Below are 24,495 nucleotides of genomic sequence, written 5' to 3'. Positions count from 1 at the left end.
TTCTCCATCCATTTTCAATTAGGGTTAGAACCCCTGGGGAGAAGATGGTGCAGATAATGATGTGAGCATTTTAACTCTGTACATCCAGTGCCATGCTGGCTTGCTTTTTGGAGCACCAGCAGAAGGAGAGAAGCAGCAGCTATTGGAGTTTGCAATGGCAGGAGAGGCAATGTATGCAGCAAGCTCCTATCCAAACAGTTGCTGCCAAACCATGGGGATCCACAGAGCAGAGTCAATGACCTATGTTGGCTTTCAGGCTTCATAAAACTGCCTGCTGCAACCAAGAATTTTAAATCTGGTTGCATAACATTGCATATTAATGGTTTTGAGAATAATGCATATGGGATGGTTTTGAGAAGCTGTGTCCTCTCCCATGAAGATGGAAATTTGGGCTTTAGGGACCACTTTGAAGAAATCAGACTTCAAAAAATAGCTCTATTAGCTGTGCATACAGCTGTGATAAACTGGGCCTTGGCCCAATAATCCTGATTGTGTTTTATTTTGTTTTGTTTTTAAAGTACAAAATATATTTGCATCACTGACTTGAAAGGTCCTGGTAGCTATGTTGATTGTTTATTGGTTCTACTTATTTGCAAACGAAGAAAAGTGAGGAGAACAGCAAAGTGGTCAGAAGTGGGATAGCTGCAGGAACAGAAAGAGTCATGGTCAAGCTGTTGAAAGCTGTCAGTGCAAGTGCCAGCAAAGAGGCCAAGACAGATGTGTCAAGGAAGACAAGGAGGTTGCAGGTAAGCAGCTAGCTAAAGGCAATACCTCTACCAGCTTCAGGGAAAGGAAGGTCTTGCTCATCCTGCTAACTACAGAGACCTTAGTCACTGGTGGAAAAAAAAAAATCCTGAATAGATTCACCAACAGATTAAAGCCCAGAGGAAGCAGATGGCCAGAAATGGTGTGACTTCACAGCAGACACAAGATTTATTGATCAAATTATCACTGTTAGCAACTGAGGGGAGGGGAGTAATAAAAATGGGTTAAAACTTTTGGAGGAAAACAACTGGCTTGAGTAGATACAATACAGAGAGTGTGGATATATGGAGTTCAGGTAACTGTAATTATAAAAGGTGTGTGTTAAGACTCCTGTAGTGAAGTAAGAAATGTCAGGCAATTTGGTGAGTTCGAGTTTGATTTAGGAGCAGAGGAGTTGGAATCACACTCATTTTCAATCATGAACATGAATGTTGCTGTGAGATGCCTTGGAGGGCATAATTTTGAAAGATCCATAGCAAAGCTTTTCAGTAAATATAAATGATATGTGATTACTGGCAAGTTTGTCTGATTTAATGTAAGCATTTTTTGCCAGTTGTGTAGGCTTGAACTTAAAAATAGTTCCAGGAAGATGAGATGGCTACATCTTGGAGATGAAAGAGTACATACTGTGCTGATGTGTAACATAAGGCAAGTTACAGAGAAGTCTAGTCCTACATGTAGTTACATCCACATCAACATCAGTGAGTTCAGCATCAGTGGCTCAGTAAAGATGAATTAAAAGAGTCATGTACCTTAGTCAGAAATGCTGCACAGTAGGTGATGAGATTATAGATCAATAAGGATAATACATCTACAAACCATATGGGGTTTTAATAAAATTTATTATAACTTCATGGACTAAGAAGAGTTCCAGTAAATGAGATAAAATTGTGAAAAAAACTGGAGACCGCTCTTGCAAATATTGCAGTTAGAAATGGAAAACATTTCAAAATATCAGAGACTGAGTTAGGAAATCAAGGCAGGGATTGACTTTAATTAAAAAGATTATAATGATAATGATACACCAGGCCATACCAATACATAAAGAAAAAAAAAAATTCAAGGCCTAAAAGCTAATATCATCCCTGAACTGGAAAGACCAGCAATGACATAGTGTTCCCCAGATCTAGAAGGACACACTAGAAGGACAGAGAAGAAAAGGATTATATTATTATTAGATTATTATCTATTTTGGATTATAATTAAAATGCCTATGTTTTCTACAGACCTAAAATTTATCAGAAATAGTCAAAAACAATCATCACCATAGAAAACCTGTAAAAATGCCCCACAAATTCAGAAGTTTTTTCAAACAAAGGAGTCAATGCAGATTCACTTACCTATATATTTAGCACATGTGCACATACAACACACACATCTGCACAGTAAGAAGAGAGAACAGATAAATCAAATACACGAAAACTGCAGAAATATGATGTGCTTGCCAAGACTCAGACACAAGTCTTCACAGGAGTCTGTTTGTAAGCCAATTCAGATTTGAATAATTGAAATGACATATAATGGAAATTAAATATACGCAATAAAATAAATATGTGTATTCATCTTTATGACAAAAGTATTAATAATACAAAGATACAATATTGAGATTGTCTAGGAAAACATCTTGTCCTAGAAAATGTAAGAGCTTTGTGTTCAAAGGATTTAGAAAATAAACTCCCTTTCTGTGGAGCCCTGCCTGTTGGGATTTGGCATAAGAAAGAAAAGAGAATTTCTAAGAAATATCAGGTTTTCTTTGCTGGTGTATTTTTTACTTTGTTCTGAATGGAAACAACTTGAGCTCAAAAGGTAAATTTCATTGACTGTAGATTTTACTAAGTGTGAATTTAGCAGAGAAAGCAAAAGAAATCGAAGGATGTACTAAATACGGCTGCATTTTACAACCCCTTTCTTCTTCTTTTGATAAGCACTTAACAGAAATCTATTCAGTGAAAGCTGCCAATTCTTATTTTTGCCATATGTACAGATCGAGGATGTCAGAGGAAATGTGTATGGCAAATTAGGGTGAACTCTGTGGCCTGAATGTTCAATGAGAGGGCAAATTATGCAGGATTTGTCTACCATTTTAGTGCTCTCATTTGTGATGTCTTTGGGCAGGGCACCTTTATAAGACTATCCTGAAGATATTATCATAATGGAATGCTTTGCATAATGGAAAACACAGTCACCTCAGATCTTCTTTTGCATGACAAACCCTTGATTAGAAAAATAATAGGATGGAAATGGAATTTGTGTTTATACAGGCAGGCATCAGAGCCAAGGAGAATGGAAGCTGACCTCAATACACTGGAGAACTGTCATAGGCAGATGCAAAACCTCTCTCTTTACAGTAAATTTAGACTGGAAATAGACTGAGAAACAAGCGGGAGTCATATAAAAGTCTTCTTACAGTGAAAAGTTCCTTATTCATGAGAAAAGTATCTGTGATATGCAAAGGATATTACATATTTTTAAATGACTCACAGCTCTTGTTATACTGTAAGGTTCATATTACACCCTTGTGAAAACAAGAATGTTTTGATATTTGACAAAATTCTAAATGTATTAAATTTTCTATTACACATCTGATTTAGCTTTGGCAATTTACAGTCTTTAGGTCCATTGATGTACAGTTAGAAAATGGAATTAATATCCTTCCTTAAATCAGCACAGCCAACCATGTACATAATTAGGAGCTGGATTATCATTTTCAGCATTGAATACAGCCATGCTGCTGTCCTGTGCCCATCTGAATTAATGCACACACCTGCATATGTGTTTATAGGATTGCTGCTGATGTGCATGTGCCATTAGACATGTAAACCTGCTGGTTTTATTTAGTTAGTCAGTATTAATTACAAAGTTTATTCTGCAAACAGAAACACAGAAAAAAGTCTCAAAAGTATAAAAAATAATTTGGAAGACTCTGTACCTTCAAGAAAATTCTAAAATCAAAAGGTAGATTTTACTAACTCTTTCCTTCTTACTATCTAAGAATGTAATGTGCTATTACATTACTGGATTTAATGTATGTTCAACTTAGAAGACAATATTTCATTACTGTCAGTGATCCTGGGAGCACAAAACTGTATTGTTCTCTGCCAAGACCATATTGCACACAGGTTGAAGTGGATTTTGGGTGATAAGAATTCCAACACAGCTGGTTTACCAAGGACCCCAATTAAACTGCTTTAAATGCCTAGTCTAAAATATACTACCTGGGAAGATAGTGCTGTGATAGTGGGAGCTCTACCTGCTGGGACAGTGCTAATTGCAAATGTGTTCATGCTTATTTCTATGGTTGCCCTGAATTAAAGAACATTGGCCAGTCCTGATAGTTGATATAGCCTGAGAAGAGAATCAGTATATTGCTCTGAGGCACCTCACCTCTGTGTGATAAGGATAAAATCTTAGCCTGTCTTTGGTTTTCTGATAGCCATTTAGTTTCTATCTTCCTCACTGTGATTTGTTGAGATTATCTTAATCTGATCCAAAAACTCTGAACCACCCAGACTTGCCATTAAAAGTAGCAAGGATGGGTATACACAGCATCTCTCAGGATCAAGCTTATCATTTTTAGCTGTAAATATCTGTATGACTAGAATTACATGTGTCAGCTTTAAGATAATGTCCTGATTTCATTGTGGTCAAATATCTGGAAAAAGGAAAGCATGGCTGATCTCTGCACAGTGTCTGTTCATGTTTATTATCATAACAGTAAACTCATAGCTGATTGCAGTTTGGCCTTTATCAGTTCTTCCTTCTAACAACATACTAAATCATTTCAGCTTGTTCAGGAACAGATCAATCTTAAGACACAGCTTTACAGAGAATTGACAGACAATACCAACCTTTTTTTCAGCAAAAGTAATTTTTGATGTAAAAAATGATGCACAAGTGACCACAACATTCAATATACATATATATGAACAATGGCTAATGACATCCAGGAATTTCAATGCCTGAAGAAGCAGATTTAATACCTGGGTTTAGTACTGCAGATTTGTTCACCTGGTTTACAGTGAGCTGTAAACAGGCTGGTTGATTAGAAAACTAAAGAGATAACCCAATTTAATGACCATACATAACATGCCTACCAGAATCCTCCACCTGAATAGTGCAATACTTTCTTTGAGGAATACTTTGCAATGTATTAGAGAATGAATCTCCCCTCTTCTTCCACAGCAAGAGCATGCCAGTCAGACAACCCCCTGCTAGCAGTCTGAACCCAGAAGTACATGTTCCCCAATGCTGCTTAATTCACTTTCTCTAAAGTGCTATCAGTAAGTCCTGCACTGAGGCTGCATACTTAAGGTCTGTATTTGCTACCCCACTCTGCTTTCCATTAATCGATTACTGACTCAAAGCTGCACTTAATCCATTATGACACTAGTTACATTTGTAAAAAAACCATTCTGAAGTAAGAATCTGAGTTGTAGTAGAGTCTGTTCAGCCCATGCTCTGAGACAGCTAGAGCATGCCCCCGGGATCATTCCCATAAAACAACCAAAGCCAGACTCTGTAATGACACCACTTGCAAATGCAGCAGTCATTTTTTCTACTCTCCCAGCTTCCAGTAAGCTCATCCTGAATGCCTTTTAGCCAGCCTCAATTTTGGTGTCTTCTCTATCTAAACCAGTGAGAAACACACAAACAAATCCCGTAAGGAAGGGCAGGAAGTTGTGAGAGCTGTTACATGGTTATTGTTACTAGGGAAACCACCACCTTAGTATTCATGTGTTCAGCAGATCAGTCTGGCTGTGTCTTGGAGTCCGAGGCAATATGATGAAATAAATGGCAACCAGGAAAATAAACCCAAACCAGCACAGAATACACTATAAGTGTCTGTGACACTTAAACTCTTGTTTTGGTAAATGAAGTCTAAGCAGAAATATCTCCCATAATATCCTTTTATAGCAAGGGGTGTGTCATTGGAAGAGTATGCTGTATTCTATTCCTCTTTTCCTGAACATTAATAAAATATCTGCAAAAGCAATCAGTACTGATAGTCTAGAGTTAAAATGGTAATCCCAAGCAGCTACATTTTTTGGCTGCTGACCTTAGCTCCAATTTCATGAGCAGTATCTATATCCAAGCAAAGGACAAGTAGAGCTAGTACTTTGGAAACTAGATTGGAATGTTGGGACTAATCTCTAAGAAGAGATTGTCCATGCTTCTACTTTATGGGACAATTTTCTTGTTTGTTGGCTTTTTTAAGACGCAGCTTGTTTCTGAGTTCAGTGACAAAAGTGTGTGACTTACAAAAGAATCAGGAGAAACATCTCAAGCAATCGCCATGCCGCTTAATGTTCCCTGTATCCCTTTTAGTATAGTTTAAACAAGCAGCAACTTTCCCAGATTCAGTCAGAAATTTGGGCTGGAAGGGGTCTCAAATCAGCTATACTGAGCAGGCTGTCTTATATCTGGTTTGCACACAGACACCACCAGTTCCTTAATTTCCACAGCAATAGGGATTCAACACATTTCATCCTCAGTAGGAATTCCACAGTTGATTAATCGATTTTGCCTCTTATCCATCTTGCTGAAAATCTCAGCTGAGTGATAAAGCTGAAGAGGATACACACACCTTCCCTAGAGCACTTCCAGCCTCGGGCTGTTCCAGTGCTGGCTGCATTGCAAAACCAGCTCAGTATTGCTGCTCTCCCTGATGGACTCCAAGCACGTAGCTGGTTTGCTCATTCACCAAAGGTTCAGGCACTGCAGAAAATTATTGTTCCTGAGGATCTCGATAACCCCAAGCCCAGCCAGAAACAACCATCTCAGTAAGTTAGCTCTTGCTTTGGAGTGGAATGAATTGCATTGGGGAGATGCAGTGTGCAGCATAACTGAGTATTGCAAAGTTCACTTGCTTCTAGAGAAGGACTTCTCTAAACAGACATTTCAGAAGACAACACACATGCACAAATGTGACCAGAGTTACAGGCAAGACTGCAGGAAGGATAGTGGTACTTGTTTTTCTGAAGAAATGGAGGTGAGGAAAGTAGCAGATAATGAAGTGACAATACTTTATTGTGCAATAACCCTCTGATAATAAAGCACAAATGATTAACAACTATTTGGGCCTTGCTGAAGCAGGTTCACAGGCAGGGTTATGCAAAACAACCTATAAACCTGGATAAAAGGTAAAGATATCTTTTTGACTCTACAAAAATCACTATTATGAAAGATACACAAGTTGTTAAAGGCTTGCTTCCTTTTTTTTCCAGTTTTATTTATACATTTTGGGGCTAACTATAGCAAAAATACTTCTGCTTTACAACAGATAGAGAAAAACAGAGAACCAGGACTGTGGGATTTAGAAATATCCCTGCCATGAAGACCTGCAACACAGGACAATGGGAATATCAAGGTACAGAATTAGAGTTCAAATACACATGGCAGCTCATTTTCCTCTCAGCATGTTTATGTCTTTGCGTGATCTCCAGCCTGATCCCTAGTCTGCAGTATGATACGGGCTTGTGCTACCCACAGGGTGACCATATAAAACAGATAATTAGAGACTACTAAGAAGAGGCTTTGGTAACTAGAAATATCCAGCACAAACCAACAGAAAAATTCTGCTCATTAAGTATATCCACTGATGGCACCAAATAAAGAGGTACATGTGAGCTACAGCTGGGAAATACAGGGAACTAGAGCTCATGCAGAAAAAAGCTGTTGGAGAATTACAAAAAACTCTCACTTTTTGATGTCCCAAATTAAAGATGACCTAATAATTATGATGTTCCAGGTTTCTTTCAAGAGCATAGCACTACAGGAAGAAGCTTCTATAGTTCAGCTGTCTGGATGCAAAGGACAAGGAGAGCGTCCAAGCCAAGAACTGTGTTCAGCAGGGCTAGTTATGGAATTTGGCACTGAGGGCATGCTCTGGTTAGTTTGCTATGGCTCCTCCTGGCAATTTTACCTAGGCTGTTGTCTCATGGGGCAGTAAAAAGGCATTCACTGTCCCCTGACAGCTCAGGATGGCTGGACACTGTTGAGAGGTGGAAGACTACTTAGAGGAGATATTTCTATGGGCTTCTTTATTCACATATCTTTCCTCAGATACTGGCAGCCAGGTTTGGGGTTGGAGGACTAGAGAATTTTTGTGCTGCGAATTAAGGCCATTTTGATGAGGCAGGAGAAAGCGATAGTGCACACCAAACCCTGCAAAGTGTTGAGTGCTCTCCATACCCATGTGGGCTTGTTCTCTTGAAACTCCCATGCAGTTGGCAGCTGAGTTCTTGGGGGCATTCATAGGAGCATAGCTGCCCTGCTTGTGGGTTTCCATGTGGCAAAGCTACCCCACACAAGGAAGTTGCCACTTCACTTCCAGACAAACCTACAGTGACAGAGAAATAACTAAAAACAGACAGTCACACAAGGAGGGCCTACATGTGGGGTGGTTCAGAAGAAGTGGCAGCATCAGGAGTGAGGCAGAAAACCTGCTCATTTGTTGGATGAGGAGTGCAGGCAGCAGAGCTGGAAACACCTCCTATGGCTCTCTGAAGCTGTAGCTGTTGAGAGGGGAAGGGCCAAATCACCCATCTCTCTTGTGCTTTGAGATGTGCAAGTTGGAAAAACAGACAGGCATCATCCTCCCAGCTGAGTTCACACTTTCAGTGAGAGCTTTAATAAGAAGCCACGTTTGCAGGAGAGAAGAGGATGGGGATCCACAGGCTAGCCCAAATTTACATGTAAAATCCTCCAGTGGGATGTGACATCTAAGTGTGGGTGGAGAGCACCAGGGTGCAAGCAAGTTTCATTGTTCATGGCTCAAAATGTCCCCAAGATGTGTACTCATAAGACTACATTTTGAAGATCTGCCTCTGGCCCAGCTCTACTTTCAGTATTCTGAGAAGCAATGCACAGCAGCTAAGAAGTCCAATAATGGATATTGATAGTTGCAGGCTGCTGTTCAACCACAGGATGGCTTGCCTGTGACAGGCCAGGAAGGAAAGCAATGCTGATGACAGCATTTTCAGCCAGGAACTGCCCAGAAGTCAAACAAGGCAAAAAGCCATTTACACACTCCAAATGAAAACAAAGTAGCAGCAGCTTTTAGTAACACTGCTCAACGATCAATTGCTACATTTTCTGCAGATTAGAGAGCAAGAATAGAATGTCTAATAATTCTATGCCGAGTAGAATATCTATATAGACAACAGCTGTTTGATGAGGGTTTTGGAACAGGAAGACTGAAGTCACATTGCTTTAGAGCCTCAGGTGTTTACCATGGAAATGTAAAGTAAAAGTGAGTACAACTGCATGGCTAATATGTCCACCCATCCCTGTGGAGCAGGCTGTGGCTCAGAGAAGGAGCAGCTATCTTAAATGCTCCCAAAGAAGAATACAAGGAGGGTGAATTAACAGGAGAGCTCAAGCCAGAGCTGAGCACAGGCTGTGCAAGGAATCACTTAGTCACAGAAAAATGCAAACTTGTAACATCAAGTCAAATTTAGTCAGCAGTTTCACCTGAAATAAAATGTAGAAAGGATTATTTTGGCGGTTTGGCAATAGTTTTTTGCTTTGACTTTTCATGCAAGACTTACAAACTATCTTGAAAACAATTTCTGAAACAACAGAAAATGCCACACCAACTACATCTTGTGAGACTGCAGGTCTCACAGCACACCTGGCAATCCACTCCTTTTCCTACCTTATTTAAACCCGGGTCTCAGAATCATGGGCCTCCTACCTCCTTCACAATGATACTGATTCTAGGTGGCACAAGTTCAATTATTTTGCCTTGAAGATACTTGGAAGCAGAGAATGGAAAATCCAGATGAGTACCCTAGACACCAGCCCAGACCATAATCATCACCTATTTTCTTACTCCGTGAATGTTCATGAGTTACATGAGGCTGAACACATCAGCATTCAAGAGAGGCTCCCTTTGTATCTCTGCAGCCACAGTGAATTTTCTTCACCACAAACAGCAATGCCTTCAAGTGGCCGAGAGCTCTACATCTCTCAGAACACAGGGAGCAGGGCTGGGTTGGTGGTGGAGCAGGGACACGAGGCAGTGCACACCACCACAGCTTCTGCTGTTTTACCTGTCCCACCCCACGGCGTACAGGTTGCTCAGCAGCCTCGAGTCCAGCAGAGCTACTTTCTCAGGCAACATCAATTGCAGAAGTTTCACTTGATCTGCCTGTGTGGCATGGTTTGGAGAGCCTGACAGTTAGGATATTTTTTCTGAGAGGAAAACCTGGGGATTATGGAGCAGTTGGAGCCTCTTACCTAAAAAGTCAAATTCACACCACTGGGTGCAGCAGGGGATATGGCCTCCTCAATTTTGTGAATATTGCTCCAGTCATCCTGAATGAGTTTATTTTTATATTGCTTTAATGCTCTTTAGAGATGTCCCAGATCAATATGAAATAGTTATTCAACCTGAAAAAAGCCTTCCTTATCTGACAGTCTGAAAAACTCTGGTATCATGTATATCCAAAAATATTTTTCCTTTTTCTTTAAAACATTGCCAGCACAGTTTTCCTCCAAATAGAACCAGTCATTCATGCAGATCTAGTAAAAACAAGAAGTATTGCTAGTTCTTTGCTGAGAACATTAGCCTGGTTCCTCAGCATTTCTAGTTCCAAAAGCTGTTGCCCCGAGTAAAACTGTTGCCCAGGTGTATTGGGTCTGGCTGAGATGGAGCCCATCTCCCCAGAGCAGCCCTGACAATGCTGTGCTTTGCATCAGTAGCTAGCCAGGTGTTGATGAACACTCTTTGGCTACTGCAGAGCAGCGCTGGCACAGCATCTGCACTGCCTCTCCAACAATCTGCCTCCTAGAGTGGGCTGGGAGCAGGCAAGAAGTTGGGAAGGGACACAGCCAGGACAACTAGCCCCACTGACCAAGGGGATATTCCATACCATATTGCATCTGCTCAGCAATAGAAGCCAAGAAAATGGGTGGGCATTTGTCATTAAGATGTTTGTCTTCCAGAAGAGCTGCTAGGCACACTGAAGCCCTGCTTCCTGGGAAGTGTCAGAACACTGATAAGAAATAGAGAATAAATCTTGTTTTCCTTTGCTTCTCTGCATAGCCTTTGTTTTTGCTTTATTATACTACCTTTAACTTGACCCATGTGTTTTTTCCATCTTATTTTCTCCCTCCCAGTGCTGCTGAGGAGGGGAACGATAGAACAGTGTGGTGGGCAACTGGCATCTATGGAATGCCATCCCACCAGTACTTTTGAGCAACCAACATGGGGCACCCTCTTTGCAGCCTTCAATACAATTAAGGGCCAAATTCTGATTAAGCTCCCATTTTAGTAGGATCAGAATTGGTCTCAATCACTCAATTTTCTCTCTCTCAGATTCCCATAGTTCCAGATTTGGAGATGGAGGTAGGCAGCATGTTTGGCCCCTTATACTCAAAGCATGCTAGGTCTCTTTACACTCAAAAGGAGAATTCAGCAAACCGAGATTGGTGTGCCAGGTGAGGCCACAGCAGGAAGCACCCCGCAGACCTGCCTGGTTTTTTTCCTTACACCAGAAATAATCTTTTCCATTTGTCATCAAGATGAATAGCATTTAGTCTACCGATGCTCTAAGCTTTCCTGCAAATTTTGGAAGTGATGCAACACAGAATTTGCAATATCCCACATCCCAGAACATGGGATCTGAGTTTAGGTGTGGGTGCCTTTGTAGCAGGATTCTCAAGGACAAACATCATATTGAGGCTCCTACTGCAAATATTTCTAAGTAGGAGCAGAATGTAACTCTGGAGCATCTGAAAAAACCCCACTATTTTTCAATATAAAAATACAAGAAAATATGTGTGCACAATTGTCTCACTTCTTAGAGTGTTATGCATATACTCAAAGGAGAATCACTAAGGACTGTGGCACAGAGGAATAGAGTGTTCTGCCTTTATGAATGAACTACATACAACTGAGCAAGTACGATTTTCATGGGTAAAGACTGCTTTCAAGGATAAATAGATGGCATCTTCTCTGCAGCAAAACAAGAATCAGCCTATTCTCATAGCCAGTGTTCGACATTATACTTAAGAGCAGTATTAGACTAAAAAGCACCTAATTTAACTTGAGCTGATTTAAAATGCATCTTGGTTTGTCTCAGCTATTGCCTAATCCTTTTGTTTGAGATGTTCTACATTAGTCAGACAGTTCTGATTCATGTGCTAACAATCCCCCTTAAGGCAGGTAATTCACAGACAATGTTCACGATGTGCAAAGTGGCACTCCAGTTCCCACAGACAAAAGTCAGTAAACTTTAAATCCCAGAGCCCCTAAACTTATTTTGCATAAATTGCCCTCACAGGAGGAGAGCGGAGATCTGTTTATATGCATCTCCTGTATCAACTTAGAATTCAAATCAATTTTTCAGAACAGTGGGAATGCTGATTAGAGACAAATCACAGCAGAAAGCAAAGGCTGCAACCAATTTTGAGTACAAACAAAATAAAATGTGAATGACTTCACTTTAACCTCTATGTCCTACTTCAGTGTCTTTTCCATTAAAGGTTTCTTAGCACAACAATTAACAGATGGAGATATATTTTTGTTAAATAATGACTTCCTAAAGATGGCTTTTTTTTTCCTTTGGTACTGAAGTTACGCATGATAGCATTTATTCCTGTAATGAGAGCAGGTTTAAAGCCTAGTAGCTGTTGATTTTGCCAAGACAACAAATGGGACCTTTATGCTAATGAAAGTTAAGATTTGAATCTTTCCACTATGATGCAGTTTCTGTCCTCAGAAGATCTTGAGATAGGATGCTGTTTCAAATTATGTAACACCAAGCATAAAGAAGAGTTTGGATTCCTTTTTTTTTTTTTTGAACTGCAGTACTTAGACAACCACATTCCTTTTTCCCAGAAATGCAGATATCGGTATTCACAGCAGACAAAAAACCTGTCATCACCTCAAGGTAAAAAAAGAGAACTGTGAAACAATGGTATCAGTAACACCTGTAAATATGTTAAAACAGGGGAAAATTTACATTTTTCTGTTGGTAAACCATGTAGCTGTGGCAACTTATATAATTAACAAATTATAAGGCTATCAAAGTTGACTTCCTACTTGCATAAGGCATCAACATTCACAAAATGGAATCTAGACACAGCTCCAATCTGTGTTTAAACTGTTGTGCCTATTTTAGCAAGCCATCCTGGACAAAGTCTTAATGCTACTGAAATCAATGCAAAAAGACAAAAAAAAGAGATGATTTCAGGGTTCCCAGGATTCCAACAGATCTCAAACCAGACTAAAAGCAGATCTCCCCTGCCTAAATGGGAGGATGAGCTATTAAGTCATTATTTTCTTAGTGGTGGTCTGAATTTTCCAGCCTTCTCCTACCAGTGACATTTGTTATTCCCTCTTGGTAGGTTTCATTGCTAACAATGATCAGTAATTCATTCTATCATGTCAAAATGTTTTCTAGAAACTCTTCATTCTAAACAAAAAGCAAAACCATGAACATTGAAATATGGCATCTAATCTGAAATACTGAAATATCTGGAGATGGCAGTTTGGAGAGTTTCATGACATAAGCCCGTGGAGTCTGAAACCAAAATAGTCAATGATTTCTGGCATCTGCAGTGTCCCATAGCTGCGCACACTCGAGAATTGCATTGGCTCCTGGCTCTGTGGCAAAAATTCAAAAATCCCCGAGGTCTCCAGCCTCACAGTCATTCAAACGGAATCTTGTCACTGGGCTGAGAAACCTGAGCTCCTGGCAATCCACAGGTGAAAGAAGTTAATTGAAAGATAAGTCTTTTTCTCCTGATAAATCACTGGGTTTCAAAGCTGCTCAATAACCTCGCTTTGTTTCGAAAAACTTTCAACCAGCTCTAATCAAACAGTCACAGATTAAGTTAAGAAAAAGCAATTTAATTGAAAGAAGGTGCAGGAAGAACTCTGGGGGATTTGTGTAAGTGTTGAGGGACACTTCAAAACAACAACAAAAAGGTGCGTATGCTGCTACAACCCCGATTTCTTTGTTGGGATAGTATAGTACTAAGGTATGAAAGAAAAATAATCAGTGCAGGTTTCCCCATTTTCCCCTTGCATCGCATCCTGCAGATTGGAACAGTACAGGCTGATCATCTGTTAATCAGTTGTTTAGGTGATTACAACCAGAGAACAAAAGAGATCATATGTGTGAAAATAAGCCAGGCAGAGATTCAAGAGAGATTAAACAACACATTTTCTTTCTCTCTTTGTAGTAAATGTCCACGTTAAGAGAAGAAAAAAAAAAAAAAAAAAAAAAAACCCAAAAAAAAAAAAAAAAAAAAACCACAAACAAAACCCAAAAAAAAGAAACCAGAAAAAAAAAATAATCCCACCTAAGGCCATTTTCTCTAACTCAGGCTCCAGAGATACCTTTAAAAGAACTAGGTTGCATTTTTTTCTCTTTCTGTATTGAAGAAATTAATAAAAGATCAGCATCTGGGGCAAGTATGAGTTTGATACTGTGTTTTACTGATGACAAACTCCCATTCCATCTTCAGGCATTCACACACCAGCCCAAAGCCCAAAGCTGCTGCATGGATCTATCTGAAGGCAGATTAGGGATTTAAGGCAATACAGTACACAATACTGAAGGTGTTGCACATGAACTGATGGGTGTAGCAAAGTGCTTTCAGATGTGCTAAAATGGTGGAACATGCTGCCCAGAAAATCTGGAGCTGCCCCATCCCTGAAAGTGTTCGAGACCAGGGTGGAAGGAGCTTTGAGCCGCCTGGTCTAGTGGAAGAAGATGCCCGGGCCATCCCTGGCCAGAGGATGATCTCCAAGGCCATTTCCAACCCAGGCATTCTATGATTGTGGCCGCGTTTGGATGGCTATGGGAAAGAGGCTAGCTCGGGGCTGGTGTTCCCCGTGGCCCCAGGGACAGCGGGATGCCGGCGGGCAGGAGCAGGGCTGAGGGCCAGGCGTGGCCGCCCGGGACGCCGTGAGGGGAGCGAGGGGCCCCGCACCCACTGTGCCCGACAGCCTGGAGCCGTGGCTGAGAGCGGGGAGGAGACCCCCCACCCCTCATTCCTAGCGGCATTTCCTACCACCCCCGGAAAATCTCAGCGAGAAGCCTGACCCTCCCCGGTCCCGCCTCTCGTGGCAGCACGGCTGCTCCGCCGCGCCAAACCCAGCGGCGGCCGCGCCCTGCCCAGCCCGGCATTCCGTGCTCCTCCCGCTCCGCAGCGGACGCTCCGGAGCTGTTTTTCCCTCACGTTGGCGCCAGAGTTCCCCGTTTCCCAGCGGGCGCAGACACAGCCCGGCCCTTCCCGGCCCCGTTCCCGGCCCTCCCCGCACGTGGGGGTCCCCGGAGCTCCCTCGGCCGCCGGGCGGAACCGGGCAGCGGCAGGACGGAGCTTCAGCCCTGTGGGACTGCCCGCGAGCGGTGCTTCGGCCTCTGGCCCCGTCCTCCCACCGGCCCTCCCGTGGCCGCGGCGCCTGTGGGGAGCGAAGGCTTGTCTGCGCACACCGGGCATCTCAGTGGTGTCAGCACAGCCAGCGCACCTGAATGTGCTCCTTGTTCCTTCCTGGCACTCCCTCCTACCAGACAGATTCCTGCAGTCAAAACATTTCGATGCAAAGCAGCTCAGCAGCCTGAGTTGCAGGTGCGGGAATCACCGGGCCCAGTGTTTGGAAGGGTGCTGTGGTTTCTCACCATGGAGTTCCTTTGGAGCCAACACGGCCGTGGGGGGAAGGGGCTGGGAGATCCCACCGAGTGAGCCACCGGTGGTTTGGTGTTTTTAGACACAGCACTGACAAGGAGCAGGGGACACAGTTGCTTTGGCTTCAGTCTCATGAGGCCTTCAGTAAGAGCTGATGTTATTTCTGGGCCCCGGCTCCTTTCTTTCCCTGGTTAAACTGGTGACTCCTTCGGCCCACCCGGCACTGCTGCCAAACTGGGGTTTGTCATGAGAATCCTCTCTCAAAAACTGGATGTTGTTTACTTCTGCAGTGCTGTCATAGGGTACCCTGCTGGCTAACACTGGAGAAACACACTGGGGTGTTCAAAGCTGTGTTATTACAGGTGGTGAATGTATAGTACACTTCCTCATATTTAGTGCCTTGTAAGGGCTCATCTGAAACCCTCTGAGATTCTCCCCTTTCCTTTGATCAATTGGTTGTCCTAAATCTAAACTGCAAGAGCTTGGGGAAAGGATATCCAAATGCTTCTTTCTCATGTGTGGGTCATAAAAGAAAGGCCCAGCTAGCAGTATGGTGAACAGGTTGGAAATTTCTAAAACAAGGGAGTATTCTAAAACACCAGAACTTGCTTGTGATCATATCCTAACCACTGCCAGGTTCATGACCTTGTCCCCAGATGGCACACGTATCTGTCTCATGCCCTCTCTCCTGCTTCCTCCACCTCCAGTCCTGATGCACTGACAGATGTGTCCAAGAAGAGAAGAAGGTCTTGGAAGAGTGGCTGAAGCTATGGAGCAGCAAATCCTCATTCTGCTCACTCACTGCTGTCTCTGGACTGGCAGAAGAGTGGGGTACCTCTGGCCACTAAAGGACCTGCTCTCAAAATTACAGGTTCCTGCTATTCCACGTTAGTCACTCCACGTGCATGAGTACAAACTAAACAGCCAGCAGTGAAAATACATACGTTGCCCAGATGCAAACAGGCATTTCTGGAGAGAACCTAGTGGATGTGGGAGACCAGAAGTGCAGCTCTTCCATGATTCACATCCCCACCAAGGAGGCAGTTGTGTACCAAAGTACTCTGTGTGGGGTTGCTGTAGAGTACAACCTTCCATGCAGAAACTCACTTCTCCTTTGCTGTCTGTATTGTGTGTTATGGAAAAAAAAAATGGGATTATAGAAGAACATCTGAGATGGTCTCTGAAAGTTGTGTCTCCTGATGCAGACAAGTGGCAGTCACATTTACAGCATTTCCCAGTGAATGCTGGTACATGCAGTTTCTGCTGCTCCACACTGACATGGTGTTGGGAATTTGGTCAATGAACATCCTGTTAGAGCACAACACTTTGGCTTGTCTTTGGAGCTGTCTGTACTGTGGAACAGGACTTGATTTGAACACAGAAATTACACTTTGTTGTTGCAAGAAACTATTCTAAAAAGGTATCTTCAATGTTCAGTCTTCACCACACATCAAGTGAAATACTCTTGCAGGTGGTTTTCCCATGCAAAGTTTTGAAAATAAAAAACTGAATCTGTACCTTGGGTTTTGGGATGTGTTTTGGTTTTTTTTCTCTTCTACAAAATTATGGATCTTTACATCTGTATGGTATGTTCCAGAGCTGTCTAAACAGTTCATTTCTTTGATACATGAGTATCTCTGAGCTCCTCAGGTGAAAGGTGGGAACAAATTTATAATTAGCTGGATTGTAAGATTAACACCTACCCTTGTGTAACCTACACTATAGCCCTAATTCAAGTTGAAAGATGAGGTTGAAATGTTTCTATGATATCATGAATCTCCTTAGGCTTCAAGACTTTACTGGGATATACAGCGCTGCAGTATCTGGTATAGCACTTAGAGCTGTTACGTCTTTTATGTGAATCACCATATGGGTCCGTGAAAAATTAATTTTAAAATGTTTGATTTTAATTTAGCAGTGCTTTCAAGGTAGTACAGCCCCAGCAATCACTACTAGGTCCTCTGGGAAACAAGAGAAAAGGGAAAAAAAAGAAAGGAACATTTCTGGAATCACTTTCTTTTGCCCAACTCGGCATCAGCGGGCAGAAGCAATAACGAAGGGGCTGCAGGACTGCTCTCAGCTATTATTGTGCCTGGCTCGCTCTCAGCATGACTTACTGCAGACAATATATAACACTACTCACAAGGGAAATGAACAGTAAATACTTGGCCCTGGATATTTTTTTTTTAACTCTCTTCAGTTGGTTTTTGTTTTTTTTTTCTTTCTCTGATTTGTATCCCTTTATCCTCGCCCATGTGCTATATAAGCCTCTCAAATCTAATGTCCATAACGCCACCCCCCACTGGTAGCAGCAAGCCCTTCGCTGCTGTAGGGTTTACTCTGCAGAGGTTTACAAGAAGAGGCATTATTGAGAAACTGTATGTGTTAACCCACTGGCACAGGGTTGCTTCAACACCTTCCCTCTGGTTTTTCTTTTCTTGGGGGAGGGGTGGCTGCTATTCTAGCTAAATGCATCTCTTGCTTTGCCGTAGCAGCAAGGCTAGCTTAGGAAGAAAACCTTGGGGCTAAACAGGCTAGGAGTGCAGCCAAGGGGTCAGGAGACAGCTTTAAGGATTATACTACATAATTAAAGGCTGACTCTGAACATGCTTCCTGGTACCCTGTGTTCAAACATACAAACCTTTTTAGGTAATAATTCTTGGTCCTCATTTGTATCAGAGGGATTTGTAGGTTAAAGTTGCCATACAGGTAGTGAGTCAGGATTACAAATTATTCATCTAGACTATAAAAAGGCAACACCTTCCTAAACCTGTCCTAGCCAGTGAGAACTGAGGGTAAAATATAAATAGATGAACATGCATGTGTTTTCTTTGTTTGTTTTTGTGCAATGCCCTCTGGGTGCAGCTGATGTCATTCTGCAGCAACTTTCTAGATTGAAAATGAGGATTCTTCTCCTGAAGTGCTCTGTGATCACATCGGGGCCAGAACATTCTTCTACTGGATAAAACCTGCGACACTGAAGACCCACATTCAAGCTTATATTGTGCTAGCTCCAAGGAAGACACTTTCATCTTCAAATATTTCCAATCACTTGGAGTGAGGACTAAAATCTAGGTCCTCTGTTATTCATATTCTAGGCTAGGGCTGCTGCCCCATCCACCTACACAGTATGAACACTTGCTCTCCAGCTATCCCCCATCCCAGATCAAAATTACTCCTATGGACTCTTGTGTTTGCTAAAACAGCATATTCTAACATTTCAGGCAAATATTCTAATGAAGTCTATGCAAACTGCATTGATTTAGCGTTCATTGTCTAAAAATAGGTCCTAGCAAGATGCTGGTACCAAAAAAGCTGGAAGCAATGGAAAGGAGAAAAAAATACTGAGCACACATATTGATATTATACAGTGTGAGCAAGCACTTGCTTATCTAATGCTATGATGCACAAATAGACAAAAAGTCAAGGCAGCATACGTTCACTGATTGAAATACATAATCAAGTATGAACAAGGATAAATCACACTACCGCATCAAAGTTGTGAAAAATGCATTTTGTATGTTTTCCCTGATTTTCTACCAGCATTATCAGTTTTCTATTTCAAGAGAAGTTGTAATAAGCCAGACTTCATCTTCCATACAATGGTATATTTAAATCAGACCTGGTGGTGTTTTTTTTTTTTGTTTTTGTTTTTTTTTTTTGTTTTGTTTTGTTTTTTTCTGGTTTGGTTTTTTTTTTTTTTGTTTTTTTTTTTTTTTTTTTTTGTTTTTGTTTTTTTTTTCCCAGAATACTGGCTTTTTTACTATTTTGGTTAAATTACAGTGTATTGTAAAGAAGTCCCTTGTCACATTTATAACAAAATGGAAATTGACACCAAACCATTAACATACTATTACAGACAGAAATGTGAAGAATCTTGCCCTGTGTAGTGACCACTGCCTTGTAGTTTTGATGAAGCTCGTGTTTGACTGAATCAGTGCCTTAATCTTTTTAACATATTACTGTCTAGTGTCTGCCTGCTCCCAAGTACTTTTCATTCCTTAAAAATCTCTTGTTTACAACAATTTCCTTGTTTGGTTTTTGGAGAACAAAGAGGAAAATAAAGGCTTTATTCCTTGGGTTAGGTCTAGATCACATATACAAAGGAGAAGAGAGATTCTGCTACACTTTATTCAATATGATGTTACAAGAAAACAACAGTTACAGCTGACAAACCATTACATCTTTCATAATACAGACAAATTACAAGGTGTAACAAATAATGCGACATTTATTTTACTGTACTGTTTACGATGCTGTTCTTCTGAAGTATATATATATTTAATTACATTAACATTGTTTTCATGTACCAGCCCTCCCCTTTTTTATTTGTTAAAAAAAAGAATACCTCTTAGTGCACCATACAAAAATCCGCATGGAAGCTGGCAAGCAGGAATTTTGTATGCAGCACCATGGAAATGCATTTTGGGGGGATGGGAATTATTAGTGCATCCTTTACTTTTAGATTTTTTGCTTATGTGAAAAATGCAAGGCAGTAACGTACAGTCACTCCTCCTAATGCTGGTAGGGGAGAGTATTGTTATGCTCAGTAATGCAACCTACTTCTGTTTATAGGGGGTGTCTGCATTTTGCTCCTTAGTCTGTACAGCCTAAACCTTTTATATAACAAAGATTACAAACCCAGTAATATTCACAGATGAATATTCTGTATATTCATCTTTTTGTATATTAATATATTGAGCATTGGCTACACATTTGGTTGTGTGCACTGACATGGGGTGTACATAATCCACCAACCCACAGGGTATATATTTAATTATTTTACCTTCTCTTCTCAGGAGTCTGAAGTGCAGAACCCCTATGCACCAAAGAGAAAGCAAAATCCCCTGTGCCTCTGTCTACTGCAGATTGAATTTTCACTGTTGTACTGATGACTTGTCCTTGGTTCTGATTAAAAGTAAGAGTGAGAATTAAAAGGACCCAACTGATGTAGGACTCCATACAATAATGTAATGTCAGAACTATTGGAGTGTCCTGTCTGGGGTGGTGCCTGCTGGGTGTGGATTTGAGTTGAACTGAACCCAGCATGAAAGAAGACTGAGCAATCTCCAGCCTGTTGACTTGTAAATTTAGGTTCTGTGAACTGAAACTTGTAGGGACTCTCTGTATCATGCAGACCATATCTATCACCATCTTCCCTTCCCCATTCTTAATATTAGATCCCATAGAGAGTTGGAACATGCCCTCCCACTTTTATCTGCAGGGTATTCCTGCTGCCCTGTTGCTGCTCTCCCATCTTGCAGTAAAGCCACATCCTCTCAAGTATCACCAGGACAGATCTACTGGATCTCAGCCAAGTGGTAGGAAAATGCAAGTTAAGCTGCTGCTGGCTACTCACTCTGAGCAAACCCCACAGTTTCTCCAGGACTGTTCCCCAAAGACTATTGGCCACTGAAGCCAACTTTTACTTCAACTACATGACAATGTGAAACATCATGTTCCAGGCACCCACATCTGGAAGGCTGGGCTACTTCTTGTGTCTTTGAAGATTCTTTGGGGAACTGATTTCAGAAGGATGAGTGAAAAAGAGAGTAACACTACTGGTCTTTGCTGAAGCTGTCTCAAGAGCATTGATAGGGTTTAAACAGTCCATTCTGCAAGACTGAGAAGAGCTGTAGTGAAAACAGCTGGAGAGGTGGGCAGCTGTCTGATGGGTGTCAGGCTAATAATGCAGGTATGGGCTCTGCTGGAAGGGTGAAGAGTGAAATAAGGCTGTAGTGTCAACTGTTAGTTCCCTGGGCAAAGGAGCTTCTACTGTTTCAGAAAAAACTCTTGATATTTCCCAGCAGATATAATGTTACAGAAGATTAAATTGCAGTGCTCATGTGAAAAGCATCATCCTGCTGAGCCTGGGTTGCCTTCATGCCAGGAGAATGTCCCCAGGGCCCAGAGCCTCCATGGGAGAGCAGCAAAACCAAGCCACCACAGGCAGTCAGGGTGCCTGGAAAGAAGGTGCAGAAGTAAGAGACCCTGGTCACTCCTTAAAGATCAGTAGGTGAGATAACTTCTGCTAAAGTTACTGCTAAAGATTAGTACTAAAGATTACATTGCTATTTAGAAATCTAGATATTTATGAACTTTCATTCAGGCAGTTAATTGAGTTTGAAGATTTTTGGATCAACTTTATTTCAGTGGTTGCTTAAAAGTGGGAATGGGGCAGAGGGGATAATCTCATGTGCACGTGTGTTCACACACATGCACAGACACACATACCTTAAGCAAACACTGTACATGAGTCACTATGGATAGTAATGTGCCAGGCTTGTGGGAACAATTGGGGAATTACTCTATATTAAACCTTCAGATGTTAGTTGAGCAGTGTAATTGCTTGCCTTCAAATTTAAGCTGTCAAGTAGAAGCATCTATGAAACTACCCTTATATTCCTAATCAAAATCTTCGTTACGTTTTCAAAAATTCTTCAGATTTTGCAGCAAGTTTTTTTTTTCTAAAAATAGCTAATTTTAATCATCAAACTGCACACAATTTAAGTAGCAAAGATAATGTATAAAAGGCTTTTCTCTTTACAAAAAAAAGGAAACATGAAACCCAAACAAACCACATCTAAGGCAGTTTCAGTGTGTGATAAATTCAAAAATTCAGTGGTCTCTTTTCCCCCTATAAACACAGGGGAAGAACTGTAGTAAGTTCTAAATATGATTGTGACTGAAAGTGGCTTTCAGATGGCTTTTAGCAGATCCTGAAACAGAGATGTCAGTGGGGAAAATTGTCTTTTAATGGCTGTGCAAATATTGAGAATATTTCCATGGTTCAGTTCTTTGAAAGTGTAGACTCCTGTCCTAGTTCATTAAGAGACCTTTTGTAGCTGCTTGTGCATTCAAGGATTTGCCTTATTTGGTGTCTTTTTCTTATTAAACACTGCTGGAGTTTAATAAGATGGCAGTTACACAAATCCTTTTCCCCTCCTTTCAAACACTGAAAGCTAACCAAAGCATTACCACACTTCCTTAAAATGTAATTCAATGCATCCAGCAAGCAAAGGATGTCAAAATTATGTGTAGAATAATATTGCCTAGCAAGTGCTTCTGTCCGAGCAGGACTATAACTCAACAGTGATTTTTGCACCATACCTTGCCCTCTCTGAACTCAAAGTTGTAAACAGGGCAGTTTTTCCACACCCCTGAACACAATGCTCTCCCCAACCAAAATGTAGCAGGGGCTTCCTTTTCTAAAGTCACACACACAACTTAGTTTCTTGCAAAGTTTGCATTTGAATGATTCATTCAGAAAAGCTATCTAAAGACTAAGGATCATATAGTGCCTTCCAATCAGCTCAGAATACCTATGGAAAATAACTCAAAAGGTGCTTTGGTGTGGAACATAAACGGTCTGGGATGAGGAGAATTCTCCACCTTGCTTTGTACATGGCAGAGTAACACAGCTAGATTAAATGGCTCGCTCAAATGAAGTTTTTCTGTACCTCAGTGTCTGCCTTGAATTAAACAGAACAGTTTCGTCATCTGATTTAAAAAAAAAAAATCCAAAAAGTAACTAGTGTGAGGAAAAACATAGAGATGTTAGCCAAGACCTATAAAAAAAGAAAGATATAGTCTTGAAGAGAATAAAACCATAAGGAACTCACTGTGTATCTGTCAGCTGCATACATCTCGTCCTTTTTGCTTTGTCTTTCTCACAGACCTATTTTGAAAACTGGCATGCTACATAGCCTAAGCATAGTAACCAAATTTAGAGTACTTAAGTAAACATGCAATTATTGCCATGTTTTTAAATGGATATGAATGGTCTGAGGGGATAATGAAAAAAGAAATAACCCAACAACACCCGAGGAAGAGTGGCAAGTGTTGTAATTGTCAGCTGATCGGACAAGCTGGGCTTGTCCTGGGAAGAAATAGTCTTCCCATTGGTTGCAAACTATGCACAACCCTCAAAGAAAACACACAGTCTTTTATGCCACTGTTGGCTCTTTTTGTACAGTTGTTACTGGAGAAGTGTGAACACCAAATGTGTTGTCTGAAAGTATTTAAGACATTGCTGGTGAAAGCATAAAGATCCTTACAAAGATGCAGCACTGCAGTGGAAAATCAAACAAAATCAAACACAAAAGACTGAAAGAGTACATGCCATGTATCAGTAAGCAAAAGCTTAATCTTCACATAGTTCTCTGAAATCACAAGGTATCCAAATGCGTGCAAGGTTTTAAATAAATTGCAGGGAAAAACAGGGTCTTGCCAGCTTCAATTTTCTTTTGAATGAAATCCACCATAGAGACAGAAAGGAAACAGGCCGTGGTTCCTTCCTGGTGTCAGCCTCCTCATTAGGTTTTTGTTTCCCTCCTCCAACCTGGTAAATTTAATCCTGTAAGGAAACAATATAAATTATAATAAGCCTCATGAATTGCATTTTTTTTTCACTTGGTACAAGATAGTTTAGGCCAAAGCCAGTTATGAAGATGCCAGCTCAGAGTGAAGGGCAGACTTCCAAAGCATGTTTAGAACTCAGGAAAATGAACTTAAAACACCAGTGTTTTCAGGGTGATCACCTAAGAGAGATATATTAATCCATATTCATATGTCTGTGCCCCAAGAGCTAATCTTCACAGGTACCATTAGCACTGACATTCTCCATGGAAATTATAGACAGCTGTAACCAGTCATCTCTTCTAAAAGTGGGCACACCCCCTGAATGCAAAGGAAGGTTGCTAAAAATGCTGGCAGAGCTTCAGGACTTTCAGGACTTTACAAGCTTTTTTTGCCCCTTTCTTTTTTTTGCCCCCTTTATCCCTAGTGATCTCCTCCACAACAATGCTTGTAACTAGTTTTTGAAAAGTTTTCATTTTTCTTTTTTGAGAGTTGTTTGGGGCACCCTGAAACAAATCAGAAACATTTTTGCAAATATACCCAGGTTATGGGCCCTCTTGGTGTGCTGTGTCTAAAAGTATTTACCTTTATTTCAGTGTATTTCTATTATCTAGGCAGATAATTGCAAACTCTCCTTTCAAATATAAAAATAAACACTATCAATAGCTTCACTTTTGTTGTCTTTCACTCTACTGATGAAGAAACTCAAAGCAATGGCTGCACTTGCAC

General features: G+C 41.1%; 1 protein-coding gene across 6 annotated transcripts in view; it reads right to left on the bottom strand.

The window, feature by feature from the left end:
- Positions 1 to 24,495, bottom strand: part of CDK14 (cyclin dependent kinase 14) — a 341,412-nt gene that overhangs the window by 11,002 nt on the left and 305,915 nt on the right. For 5 of the 6 annotated variants that reach the window (XM_064409650.1, XM_064409676.1, XM_064409686.1 and 2 more), the window contains one exon: positions 19,517 to 23,764. The exons of the other annotated variant lie outside the window; for it this stretch is intronic. The gene's annotated coding sequence lies outside the window, so the exon portion shown is untranslated. Of the gene's footprint in view, positions 1 to 19,516; positions 23,765 to 24,495 lie in introns of those variants that run through there. 6 annotated transcript variants of the gene reach the window in all.

Source organism: Passer domesticus, chromosome 1 (genome assembly GCF_036417665.1).
Source record: "Passer domesticus isolate bPasDom1 chromosome 1, bPasDom1.hap1, whole genome shotgun sequence".
Taxonomy (NCBI): Eukaryota; Metazoa; Chordata; class Aves; order Passeriformes; family Passeridae; genus Passer; species Passer domesticus.
Note: the sequence above shows the minus strand (reverse complement) of the source record. Positions and strands in the feature narration are given on the sequence as shown.